Source organism: Rhamphochromis longiceps, linkage group LG9 (genome assembly GCF_057381845.1).
Source record: "Rhamphochromis longiceps isolate RC_006_pf linkage group LG9, R_longiceps_female_GT1.1, whole genome shotgun sequence".
Lineage (NCBI taxonomy): Eukaryota > Metazoa > Chordata > Actinopteri > Cichliformes > Cichlidae > Rhamphochromis > Rhamphochromis longiceps.
Genome location: NC_140565.1, coordinates 7581825 through 7595472, shown reverse-complemented (window position 1 = coordinate 7595472; position 13648 = coordinate 7581825). Strand labels below are relative to the sequence as shown.

The 13648-nt window shown below is 42.2% G+C and overlaps 1 protein-coding gene across 3 annotated transcripts in view; it reads right to left on the bottom strand.

Moving 5' to 3' along the window:
- znf438 (zinc finger protein 438) overlaps positions 1-12618 on the bottom strand; it is a 56841-nt gene extending 44223 nt beyond the window's left edge. For 2 of the 3 annotated variants that reach the window (XM_085418103.1, XM_085418105.1), the window contains exon 1: positions 12487-12598. The gene's annotated coding sequence lies outside the window, so the exon portion shown is untranslated. Of the gene's footprint in view, positions 1-12486 lie in introns of all 3 variants that reach the window. The other variant, XM_085418102.1, reaches the window with a different exon arrangement.
- Positions 12619-13648: the final 1030 nt, after the last annotated feature.

Here is a 13648-nt window from a genome sequence, read left to right as displayed (position 1 = left end):
CGATGACCTGGATGATTGAGAACCTTCACAGACAGATATATATTTTAGTTCTGCTGAGCCAAATAAGACAGGTCAGGGTGAAGAAGTGACAGCCAAAGAAAAGCTTACCACAAAACGGAGAAGTTATGACAAATCAGACTATAAGGCAAAAAGAAAGTGCAGCTTTATGGTTTCATGGACAAAAGAATTTCTGTGGCTGCGATATGACGAGCTAAAAAACAACACGCACAAGGGTTAGGGTTAAATTTAAAAACTGTACTTTTGTGTTAAAATATATATTTATAATTTTAATAAATGACAAATTAAAAAGGCATGAACATTTTTTTTTGTATCGAAAAAATATCGAACCGTGACACCAAAGTATCGAACCGAACCGAACCGTGAATTTTGTGTATCGTTGCACCCCTAGTAACGACAACAACAAAAGATCCCCAATGCAGCCCGTTTGCTCTGTGGGCCAGGCGAAAGCAGCCCAAGTGCTGGAGTTACGACAGCGTCCCACATAGAAACCAAAGTAAAACTACACTAACCCCTCTGCCCACCACGCCACATCATTTTCCAGGGAGTCTGTGCCATAGCTGGAGAGACTCCACTGACCAGGGGCGTCTGTGGTTGAACTGAGCTAGTCTGCAGGTCTGGAGAGGCAGGCAGGCTCCGCTACACCCCTGACATGGAGCACCATCGCAGGGGGAACGTCTGAGTAATGGCGGGGTAACTTGATCCAGGGCTGGGAAGGAGTGGGAGCAGCCCTGACGCCTAAATCATAGCTGTGGGATGGAGGCAGGGAGACACACAAATGTGTCTGTAGGAAAGATATGCCGAGAGATGAGAGGCTGAGGAGACAGTGGGTAGGGCAGGCAGAGAAATGAGCAGCAAGAGGAGAGCGGAGGGGAGGGAAGGTGAGATGGTATATCTGGGAAATGGCCAAATGACAGGGGATGAAAGCGAACGCCTCTCTTCTAACTTTCATGCGAGCGCCGTGCCTGCCGACCGGAGTGGGAGGGGCCTCGGAGGGACGACAAGGCGTGGGTTTGGGTTTCAAATTCTCAAGCCCGTCTCAAACAGAATAAACACGCGTAGGCCCAAAATGACTTCCATTTTCCCTGATGTCTGAGATACTTAGACTGGCAGACATAAATAAATATATCCCTCTTCATATAGGCCAAAACATTTAACCGGGAATTAACCTGCTCTACGGAGCAGAAAGCAAAGGATCACTTTAACACTTACAGAGGCTAGCATAAAATAAATGTCAGTTACGTGCATCATTTTGCAGTAACTTCACCAACTAACAGGACATAACTGGCCTCTACAAGTTTCCTCATAACTGCTCGGATTGTTTGCTCATACCGAGGCTGCTAGCTTGTGGCTAACTATGAACTCCAGCGTTAGCCCCTTTTCCTTTATCGGCTTCTTTAAAATGCTCACGTTCAGCTTGGTGAGCATTTTAAAGAAGCTGATATCTGTAGCCCCATTTTATTTTTTTAGAACAACTCCTATACTCTCTGTTTCTCATAAAAACACAACATAATATCAACATTTGGAACAAGAGAAGACCAGACATATTTCACATTTTATATCAAGGAAAATAAGACACTGTAACACCGGTAACAACACAACAAAGTGTGTTAGCTCTGCTACTCTAGTAGAGTTAAAAATCAGCACTGTGTATGGCATTCAAACTCTTAAACTGTAAGATTAAACTGCCTGCTAGTCCCTAAAGAATGCTTCTTACACAACATTAGTGATAATTTTAAGTGTCATGACTCGGGTCCTGCTTTATTGCGAGATGTGTAGAAAAACAGAACAGGGTTCACACAGAGTGGAGGATTGGGGGGGGTAGTAGGAGCACTATGCCTTGTTTTTGTAGGGGCCAACAAGAACCAGAACAAATGAAACCTACTTGATTCATGCTTATGGATTTATGCCCAAAGTAACCAGTTTAAATGTCATTTATTTCCTCTTAAGACTCAATGAAACTGAGACTTTTTTTAAATAACTTTAAACTTCAAAAATACTCTTGTTCTTCTTTAGCAACCATCAGTATTTGCAAAACATTGCAGCAAAATTAGACCTTTAAAAATACCCTGCTATACACATTTAAAAAACTCCAATACAAAAATAGAGAATGATGAGAAAACCCCATGACTGCACCAACTCATAGCAGGGCTAGGCCACTAAACCACTTCATGATCGTGGCAGAACGCAGCTTCCTTTTCCTAAAACCTTTATATACAAACAGAGAGAACATCCTGCTACACATTTTTAAGAGCTGTTTTCAGTTGGAGGTTAAGCTTGGGGTTAAGGGCTTTGATCAAGGGCACCCCAGTGTGGAGGTATTGCAGAAAAAGGTATATACACTTTCTCACCAGATCTGTAAGAGCTGTAACTGAAACTCGTTATCATAAAGCACCTGATTTGACTTGTGACGCATCACACTGACAAATCTAAAAAGTACCACCCTGTAACTGTTACCGTACAGGGTCGGTACTGAAGTCTACTCTCATCACAGCACTCGGTGGCATTTTTGACCAAAATGGTTTGCTAGAAGTGGAACACAGCCAGGAACTATGCTAATACTCAGAGGGGCAGCCTAATATAATAATATACCTTAGCTGCCTGCAGCCTACAAATCCTGTAACAGTCGGTCATTAGACTTCACATGTAATTTTCATTAACTTTTCTTGGAAACAAGAGTCTAGCAAGACCAACAATTTAGCCGAGAAAGAAATGCTCACCAGACTATTACTGAACCACATCCTCCTTTTTTCCCCCATCCACAATATGGTCGCCTATTCATTATTCAGGCTAGAGATGCACTTTCCTTGTTCTTCAATCCGCCACTCTTGACTTCTTTGGGCAGCACTTAACAGATGCAATGCATATCATCTGCACAGAATTCAGATAGAACTGAAAAAAAATGGGGGGGAAAGTGGGCTAAATGGGATGAGAAACTTTAAGGTTTTCTTTTCAAAACTCACACAGGAGAGTTCTATCTTTTTAGGAAAAGAGCTGCATGTTAATTCTGTTTTGCAGGGTCTATATTGGGCCCATAATGTAGACGCACCATAACTGAGAAAGTAGGCCAAGCCTTCCAGCAAGTTTCAGCTCAGAAAAACACAATTATTAGCAGCTACACAGTCCGACCTGCGAGCTAATCCATGCAGAATGACGGGCAGAATGTTAGGCTGTATTATCATATCCCTCGTGTAAAATGTCAACAAGTTTTGGGAATGCTCTCAGCTTCTTCTTTGTCTTTTTTTGTTACTCTACTACTTAGGCTGTTACTTCAAAGCTTGGAAACAGAATGATGCCTGAGTGCAGAAATCTGGTGTGTGCATGTGTGTGTGTTTGTGCGTTATGGTAACCTGATCTTGGTTATGATTGAGCGGAAATGTTAGACAAGCATCTAAGTTTCCTCTGCCTGCTTCCACCATCCTCATCTAGCCACATGTGAAACCACAGCTTAGCTGCGCGCCGGCTAGAACTAAATGCTCCAGTTGTTGGCGCTCAAACATGTTTACACGCTGGATGCTGGGCTTTGCATGCCAGTCCCTTGCTCATATTCTGGGAGCATGGGGTGGTGGGAGATGTTATCATGTAGCACAATTCTTTTTCTTTTTTTTTAATCGTTGAACCTTAAAAGTGTGAGACATTTCCCACAGTGAGTTGTGTGATAAAGGAGGTCGTGCGTGCGTGCGTGCATGTAGGAAGACAGAGAGGGTGTTCCTCATGCTGAGTCATCTGTAGGCCAGAGCGCGGCTCTGAGTCGGCGAAAAAAAGAAAAATCTTTAAAAGAAAAATGTGTAGGCTAACCAATTTTCCAAGTGAGCAGAAAGCTGCTCTGTGAAATGAACAATAAAAGTAAATGCAAGTCATTTCCCAGATTTACCAAAGCCACAATCAAAGCTGATTTATGAGTACGTCATTAGCTTTATAAGTGGATATGTCACATAATCTGGCAGCTAGCCTAAATGAAGTGCACACTCAGTTTACGCTGCCGTGCTCAGCTGGAGTGACCTGCGCTCATGTCACATGAGACAGTCCTTGCAAGGCAAACATAAAGCAGCCACTTAAAGGCAGAGAGCGCCATTCTGCACATCGCAAAAGGGCCACTTCACTCGAATTAGGTCAAATCAAAACATTTTGCCACTTATCTAGCCATGCAGGTCTGATGTCTATTAGCTCAGATTCTACTGTTCGAGGGGATCCTGGGTGCCCGTGCCATAGCCCTATGATTCTTCTACCGGGGTTAAGCTATGTGGCATCTTACTGATATTTCAGGAAGTCCCACAACAGTTACCCACAGGAAAGATACACAACAGAGCAAACTTTAGGGGAATGTCCTAATTAAATTAGTCTAGCTACGAGATCATATACATTTCTAAATCCTGGTGACTTCCTTTTTGAGTTACTGCATTTACAGAGATTTTCAGAAAACTTGACCTCTGACCTTGAATATGAGGTCACACATAATTGGAATTTTTAATACATACACTACCGGTCAAACGTTTTAGAAAACCCCAGTTTTTCCAGTTATTCATTGCAATTCAAGTCATTCAAGTTTAGTGAATAGTTAAGTTAAACCCTACAACCATAATGGGTGGCTGTGGCTCAGGTGGTAGAGCAGATCAGCTACCCATTGGAAGGTTGGTGGTTCGATCCTTGGCTTCCCCAGTCTGCATGTCAAATATCCTTGGGCAAGATACTAACCCCAAGTTGCCCTCCAATGTGTTCATCAGAGTGTGAACGTAGATTAGTTTGCACTTGTGTGAATGAGGCATGTTGTATAGAGCGCTTTGAGTACTCTGGGAGAGTAGAAAAGCACTATATAAGAATCAGTCCACTTACCATAAACCACCTATCTAAATGTATTTATTTTATTGAGACCTTTCCTCTTTCTTTTCACTTTTCCTTACACTTAATTCTTTGTACAGCATACAAATACTCATTTTCTTATGCAAATATTGGCAGGGTGCTGCCATCACACCTCACTGCTTGGGTTAACAGCGCCTGCAGCTTTGATTGGGGATCCTGACCATTTTGGTGATCAGATAATAGCCTTGTGTTTACAACATCAGAAATCATTGAAATACATTCATTACAATACTGAGTGAGAGTGGAGGAGATCACCAAATGTTCTGTTCAGCTCACAAGAAACCAAAAACTACATTTGCTATAACATGTAATATATCGACTACTGTCTCTATGCTGTCTGTGGCAGCTTTGCTATAAAAACTACTTTCAGTAATGTATCCATTATGTTTAATTAGTCATCTGACTAATTGTCAGGAATTTCTTCTCCAGTAGAAAGCAGTTCCAGAGAAATCTTCAGATTTTCCCATAGAAATAACGGCCAGGGACGCACACAGCAAGGATTTCACAAATATTCAGGTCACTAAGAGTGAAAGGCAGCCAGCTGCTCTGCTGCCTTTAATGCTTCATTTAAGTTCACAATAAATATGCTGCGCTCGTCTCCGTGGGCATTTTTTTTTATTCTAAAGAAGAGAGTAAAGAAAATGGCAAGTGCAGCATATTCATTATTACTTTAAATTAGCTGGAAGTCCAGCAGTGCTTAAATACTTTTTTTTTTATTTTAATTTTTCCTTTTTCAGTTTTTCCTTCCATAAAAGACGTTATTACCCAGGGCCAAAGGAAACACATTAGCACCGTAAATGTTTGATTGACAGGGTTTATTTAGATAGAATAGAGTATTTATTCTTATGATACAGTCATAAATAACAGGACAATACACATTCTGATGACATTCTGGGGACACGTTTATTCCTTTTAAATAAGGGAGTGATTCATTTAAAATGTTAGCATATTTCTTTCTCCATCAATCCGAGAGAACATTGCATATAGGGCTGCTCGATTATGGCAAAAATGATAATCACGATTATTTTCACTGAAATTGAGATCTCGATTATTTGACGATATTTATTTAACCCTTTAAGACCTACTATAGAACCAAGTCCGCCAGAGCTTATGTTATTTTTTTACATGTTGTAGTGCCATTTGTGGGAGCATTTCAAGTTGCTAAATAACTGTTATAGCCCATATTTTAATAATATGTATGCATTAAGTCCATAGTAACTACATTAATTGCAAAAAAGTGCAATAAACTACAAAAAAATTTGAAAATCATTTTTGTTTTTTTTACATATATTTCTATTTGGAGAAATTTAAGAGGTTTATCCCTCAAAACTTTAAATACAAAAAAGTTGCAAAAAATTGTTTACAACAACAGGAAATTTATTTTGAGTGTCTTCATAGTTTTATTTTGGAGATACACCAATTTTTATATACTGCAGGAAAAACGAAAAAACAATCCTATGATGCAAATTTGCAAAGAAAACAGCAGGTGCATCAAAATAAACTATTTCCAGCAGTGCAATTCGAGTTCTAAGCATCCCAGAAACTATTCAGAAAAGTCAAACATGACCAGTAGAGGTTTTTAAGGCCTACAAGTAAAAAACTACAATTTCCGCGAAAATGACGTCACTTCCGGTTTCGGCCAGGAAATGGCAGACATGCGACATGCGACAGTTATATTATACTGAATATTATACTGCAAATTTGCAAAAAAGCAGCATATGCATCAAAATAAACTATTTCCAGCAGTGCAATATGAGTCCTAAGCATCCCAGAAACGACACAGAAAGTCATAAAGTCAAAGATAACTTTTAAAAAGACGAGTATAGGCCCTGAGGCCCTGATAGTGAAAAAGACTACATTTCCGCGAAACTGACGTCACTTCCGGTTTCGGGCAGGTAATGGCGGAAATGCACAAGTTCGCGCTGACGTCTATTCCAACGTAGGAAGTGTTATGAACAGCTGATCGGATCGGCAAAGCGTGTTTCTGGAATATTATGTTTTTGTTCCTGCAAGCGCTTTTTATGCAATTTTTGCAAAGCTTTATGTGGAAGGAAACCGTGACCTAGGACAAGCTGATGGCATCAGATGTAAGTACAACTCCTCCGGTTTATTGCGCTAGCTTACGCGGTTCAGGTTCCACGGGGATTTAAAAATAGTTACACAAAACGGAGTGTGCTGCTCTGACCGGCTTTAAAGGGTTAACAATGACTTTAAAAAATAATATAAAATAGTGTGCAACACCACTGAAGTTTTTTTTACCTCTTTTCAACCAACGGCAGTCACTCTCCTCTCCAAATAACTTCTGCTTAGTTTTCCGAGCTTCCCTCGGGTCCTCTTAATCAGCGGTCTCCAACCTTTTTTGCGCCACGGACCGGTTTATGCCCGACAATATTTTCACGGACCGGCCTTTAAGGGGTCGCGGATAAATGAGGGAGGGGCTAATAATCGGCTCAGTCATTTTTAATGATCGTTGAAAGCCCAGATCGTAATCATGATTAAAATTCGATTAATTGAGCAGCCCTAATTGCATATACTATCAGTTTAACAGTGGACTGTGCTCCTAACTTTTGTTGCTGTTAGCTGGCTAGCCCCTGCCAACTGCATGTTTTCGCTGCCATTCCTGTGACCCGTCAGATCTCTTTACTGTGATCAGCTGTGAAGTGGACAATCACACTAACCAGAACCTGCATCTGATGGAGAGCTGATGGCATCGAGTACATCATGTTCAGCAAGGCAGCAGTGTAGGGATGAAAGAGAAAATTCCTCTGTTCATCTATTTGCCAAAAGCTACTGGATAGTTTGAATATCTGCAGACAACTACCTGCTAAAAAGTATTAATCAATAACTTGGTAGCTCGCGTCTTATATTATACATACACACGTAGACAGGACAGAATTATTAAGTGCTGCAAAACAGAGCAAGGAATTAAACACAGCTTTTCCAAGCATCCTAGTTATACACTGAACAAAAATATAAACGCAACACTTTTGTTTTTGCTCCCATTCCCCATGGGATGGACGTAGAGACCTAAAATTCATTCCAGATACACAATATAACCATCCCTCCCAAACAGTGGTCACAAATCAGTCCAAATGTGTGGTAGTGGGCACATCTGCTATATTGAGATGATCCATCCCACCTCACAGGTGTGCCACATCAGGATGCTGATCTGACATCATGAGTAGTGCACAGGTGTACCTCAGACTGCCCACAACAAAAGGCCACCCTGGAATGTGCAGTTTTGTCTCACAGCAAAATGCCACAGATGCCACAAGCAATGAGGGAGCGTGCAATTGGCATGCTGACAGCAGGAATGTCAACCAGATCTGTCGCCCGTGCATTGAATGTTCATTTCTCAACCATAAGCCGTCTCCACAGGCGTTTCAGAGAATATGGCAGCACATCCAACCGGCCTCACAACCGCAGACCTCGTGTAACCACACCAGCCCAGGACCTCCACATCCAGCAGGTTCACCTCCAAGATCGTCTGAGACCAGCCACCCAGACAGCTGCTGGAACAATTGGTTTGCACAACCAAACAATTTCTGCACAAACTGTCAGAAACCGTCTCAGGGACGCTCAACTGCATGCCCGTCGTCCTCATCGGGGTCTTGACCTGACTCCAGCTCGTCGCCGTAACAGACTTGTGTGGGCAAATGCTCACATTCGATGGCGTCTGGCACGTTGGAGAGGTGTGCGCTTCACGGATGAATCATGGTTCACATTGTTCAGGGCAGATGGCAGCTGAGAATGTCCCAGTTCTTGCATGGCCAGCATACTCACCGGACATGTCACCCATTGAGCATGTTCGGGATGTGCTTGACCGGCGTATACGACAGCGTGTACCAGTTCCCACGAATATCCAACAACCTCGCACAGCCATTGAAGTGGAGTGGACCAACATTCCACAGGCCACAATTGACAATCTGATAGACTCCATGCGACGATGTGTTGCACTGCATGAGGCAAATGGTGGTCACACCAGATACTGACCGGTTCTGGGTCCCCAGACCCCCAATAGCGCAAAAAACTGCACATTCCAGGGTGGCCTTTTGTTGTGGGCAGTCTGAGGTACACCTGTGCACTACTCATGATGTCAGATCAGCATCCTGATGTGGCACACCTGTGAGGTGGGATGGATCATCTCAATATAGCAGATGTGTCCACTACCACACATTTGGACTGATTTGTGACCACTGTTTGGGAGGGATGGTTATATTGTGTATCTGGAATGAATTTTAGGTCTCTACGTCCATCCCATGGGGAATGGGAGCAAAAACAAAAGTGTTGCGTTTATATTTTTGTTCAGTGTATTTTGGATGCTTATATTATTCTACTAGAAATAAAAAAATTTCCACAGCAACAATAACAATAATTATTTGTTTTTTGCCCGTTACAGTTCAAACCTTTCCTGAAGTTTGTATGCTGTGTATAAACTGGAAGCTCACTCTCAGTTTTAACTTGATTTTACAAACTTTGAGCATTACAAAGTTAAATACTCAGCATTGGTCAGTTTTTCAGGGGGGCTAGTATTTTGTCAGGCTAAAAGAGGTGATGATAATGATGACTCCCTCCTGGCTACTCCATGCTTTCATTCACACACTATAAAGCTGCATGGCCTGGATATGACATCCAGGTCCTAGGCTAGGACACTGTTTGTAGAGAGAGAGATTTTTCTGTCAATTCTTCAGCTTTTCTTTTCTTTTTTTGGTTTCATTGTTTTTTCTGTGAGCCAGCCAATCAGAACAGAAACAGAATGCAGGATTTCCAGTGATGACAACAAGCTCAATCACACTGGAGAGGCTGGTGGTAGGAAACTGAGTGGTGGCGGTTACTGTTTGTGAAGCATGTGTTGGAGGAGTTTTGTTATGAGTGTAAGACCTCCACCAAAAGCAGAAAGTCATCTTCTGATTTGAGTGGCATGACCTGTTTTCCATCATCAGCACAAATATCGCTGAAACAGCGATTTCTGTGAATAAAGGGTTTTCCAGTGAAAACATTTTTTCTCTGCACTTCTGAATTAGTTCTCACTGGCATCAAATCAAGCAGACCAGCAAGAGGAGAAAAAGAGCTCTTCTCTAAAACGCTGCCAGCCAGGTGCTCTTGAGCAAGGCACTGAACTGAAGTCTCAGACTTTCCCACAGTAAAGATAGAGAGTTACAGCATCTTTATTATGTATAAATAAATAAATACTGGGCTGCTGTAGATGGTGACCATAATATATAGCTGTGTCTAGAAAGAAAGACCAAGAATACTGGCTGGAACATGTATACCACAGCAAGACAGATTTCCAGCTCCAAATAGATGGCTCTGACTGGCGGGGAATTTTCTCCCTCGATCCTCTCCAAAATCCGTCATTAAAACATCTTTAAAAGCATTTAATATCCACTTTCCATTTTCTGTGAAAGAACTGAAAAGGGCATCAACAGCAGCCCATCGGCCTGTTTACTGAGATCAGAACTGGAACCAAAAATCTAAAAACCACATAAATGTGTAACAAAGATTTCATTCCACTTCTAGTACATGTCTCATTGTTGTCATACTACAAATTCTCTGACTCTTCCACAGCTCCCATAAGCAGACAGCTGATCTAAAACTGAAGCCTGCCAATCACAGGTCTATTAAAGACGCCAACCCTCCTCCAGCCTTGGATTTCCACTGTGTGAAAATGTCACTAAGCAATGCCAATTAAGTCAAGAACCTTGACTTCCACATCAAACAGCATGCCTGAAAGAAGAAACAAAAAGAAGCCCTCTGTGGCTCTACAAACGAGCAGCGGGAAGGTTTTGCTGACTCAGGAGTGATGGTTCCACTGTGACGCATGGATGCGCAAACCGGGCCGACATTGGAAGAGTGATACTAACCCCGTGTTTGCCTACTGGTGGTGGTCAGAGGGCCCGGTGGCGCCTGTGTCCGGCAGCCTCGCCTGTCAGTGCGCCCCAGGGCAGCTGTGGCTACAATGTAGCTTGCTATCGCCAGTGTGTGAATGTGTGTGTGAATGGGTGGATGACTGAATGTAGTGTAAAGCGCTTTGGGGTCCTATGGACTAGAAAAGCGCTATACAAATGCAGGCCATTTACCATCAGAGGGAAACCTTACCTGCCATCTCATCACAAAAATCAACATCTGGATAAGCGAGACTGCACTTGGAAACAAGCGCTCTGGACACATGCAGGTAAACTGAGCTCTTCTGGGACTATCACCAGAGGTATGTTTGGAGGGGGGAAAATGAGCAGCATTTGATGAAAAGAACAGCTTGTCAGCTGTTAAGCACAGAGGTAGAAACATTTTTGGGGGTTGGACAGCAGCCACTGGCACTTAAAACAATGCACAGAGAGTGGGGAGAATGGGTTCCCCTAAACACCGTTTCAGAAATACTCAGTATTGCTGATTTCATCTGCTTTTATTCCAAAGCAGGAATACCACCATCTCCTGTGCCACTGCCCAGGATCGCAGAGTTGAACTGCAGGATGACAGACTCAGTGAGCGCCCATGATAACAATCAGATATTTTTCAGAAGATTCATGCAAAATAAGTGTTCACAGAGGGTGAATGCATAATCACATCACATGTGCACATTCCAATCTCCACTACAAATCAGACAGTTCTGTGTCAAGCACTGTACACAGTTTCACATAGAAAAGTGATTAAAAACCGATTAAAACACTCTGAAACAAATGGTGTGCATGTTGCAGATGTTCTTTAGTTCTGATCATCTTTTGGGAACCTCTTGAATAAACACCGCAGCTCTTAATCTGCAAAGGGCCTGAGGTGGAAAATCAAGTACGTCTATTATTATCTACTTTAAAAATCACATATGCTATAATAAAATCACAACTTCTGACAATTAAGAAATGTTTTGGGGGCTGCATCTCATTGCACTGCTCCAAAAGGTCCTATAAATTCTTGGCAGCATGACTTGCAGTGTTCTTTATTTTAGATATTTGACACACATATTTGTATGAATGACAAAATCTCTGCCAGCCACTAAATGTCAGCTGGCATTATACTGCATATCCTGGCTAAACCCCTGACCCATCTGCACAGCCTTAGTTATAACGTCTACAGCAATCAAGACCGATATCCATCAAATTTATACACACTGGGGCTCCAGCTCGATCCTCCACTCACACGTTAAAAGCCCAGGAACTGAGCTGAGGGCAGACGTTGGGTTGCATTCAAAACAATATGAATCAGCCTAGTATCTGCTTCCACATGTCTCGGGTCTGCTTTGTGTCAGTGTACACATCTCACTGCAGGGAATCCTATCCTGGTGACGTATTTGTGCACAGCACAGCTGCAGGGTTAGCCGCAGGCCTGCTCTGCATTAGCTACACACAGCCTGTATGACATCGTAGTTACATTTCCTCTACCCACCGTGTGATGCATGAGTACTTTTACACCAAATTCCACACTTTCTGGAGACTGTTATTTCAGTTTGAAGCCGCTATCCACACTATAAATCAACACCAGAGCCAGGGATTGTTCCCGCTGCAAGTACAAGGCACCCTGACAACATTGCAAAGCGAGCCGTTTTCGGCCTTGTTTTTCCCCCCTGTAAGCTACGGGTCGGGTGCAAATGTTGAATAACCTTTAAACGTGTCTCACCTGGATCCCCAGTTATGTGGCGGATGTGCCCTCAAACTACAGGGTGGCTCATTTTTCTTAAAAACCTGGCAAAAGCGTCGATCCTCAAAACTGTTTCTCTACAGCCATTTTGAGCCAAACCATCCGCTTGATCCGGCGAGGGGTGATGAATGTGTGCGACTTATCAAACGCTTACGTTTCTCGACGTTCCCACACTTCAACTATATTTTAAAAGTTAAATAACAAACAATTATTCCACTCTGCAACTGGCAGTGTCAGTCTGAGTGAAAAGGGAAGAACATAATACAGTCGCTCATTTATTTTATCACCCCGTTTAGGCATAAATAGTACGGCCCGTGGGGACCTACTTTCCTCTGTTCTGTCAAAGCAGCCAATGAGTAGCCGTGTAATAACCTGTAGCAGCGCAGCACAGCACTGAAGCTGTCAGACAGCTCAGACACATCAAACATATAAGAGCGGGCTGGTGGGGGTCACTGCAGGACACGGTAACAGACGCATAACGGTGTTTCAAAACTTTAGAAGAAAGCACGTAACCACACATACAACTACTGTACGTGTGCAGTATGCAACAGGGTATTTTATTTAAGGCTGCAGTGACACAAGGGACCCCATTCCTTTGGAGGGGCCTCAGTCTTGCCTTGTAGGAAGTGTGTGCATATACCTTCTTACACATATTTTTGTTTAACTGAGTTTTTACTTATTAGTATTAGTAGTATATAAAGGTAGCATCTAAAACAACTATAATTCTGCATCAAAAAAATCACAGTAAAGATTGGGATGTCTCAAACACTGATGAAAAATAATCATTCACTGTTTTATTTTAATTTTATTTTGAAATTACTTAATTCACTTCGGTTTCCTACAGATTTTCTGTTGCATCTGAGTGTCTTTTCAATCAGTTAAATTCCATATGTAATGCAGTGCAAAAGTCTTGAGCCACATGTTTTTGTTTTCTTTGTATTTTACCAGGAAAGCACTAAATAGGTGGAGTGATTTTTTTTTAAACTGCACAAATTTAAACGGTAACACAAAACAAAAAGCAAAAACAGTTTGTATAATTCTAGCAAGCTTGAAAGTGGATACGTGGCTTGACCACCTCTATTACTTTATCAACACAGCCAATTCATCTGTTTATTCCTTGATAATTTTGCACTTATGACGA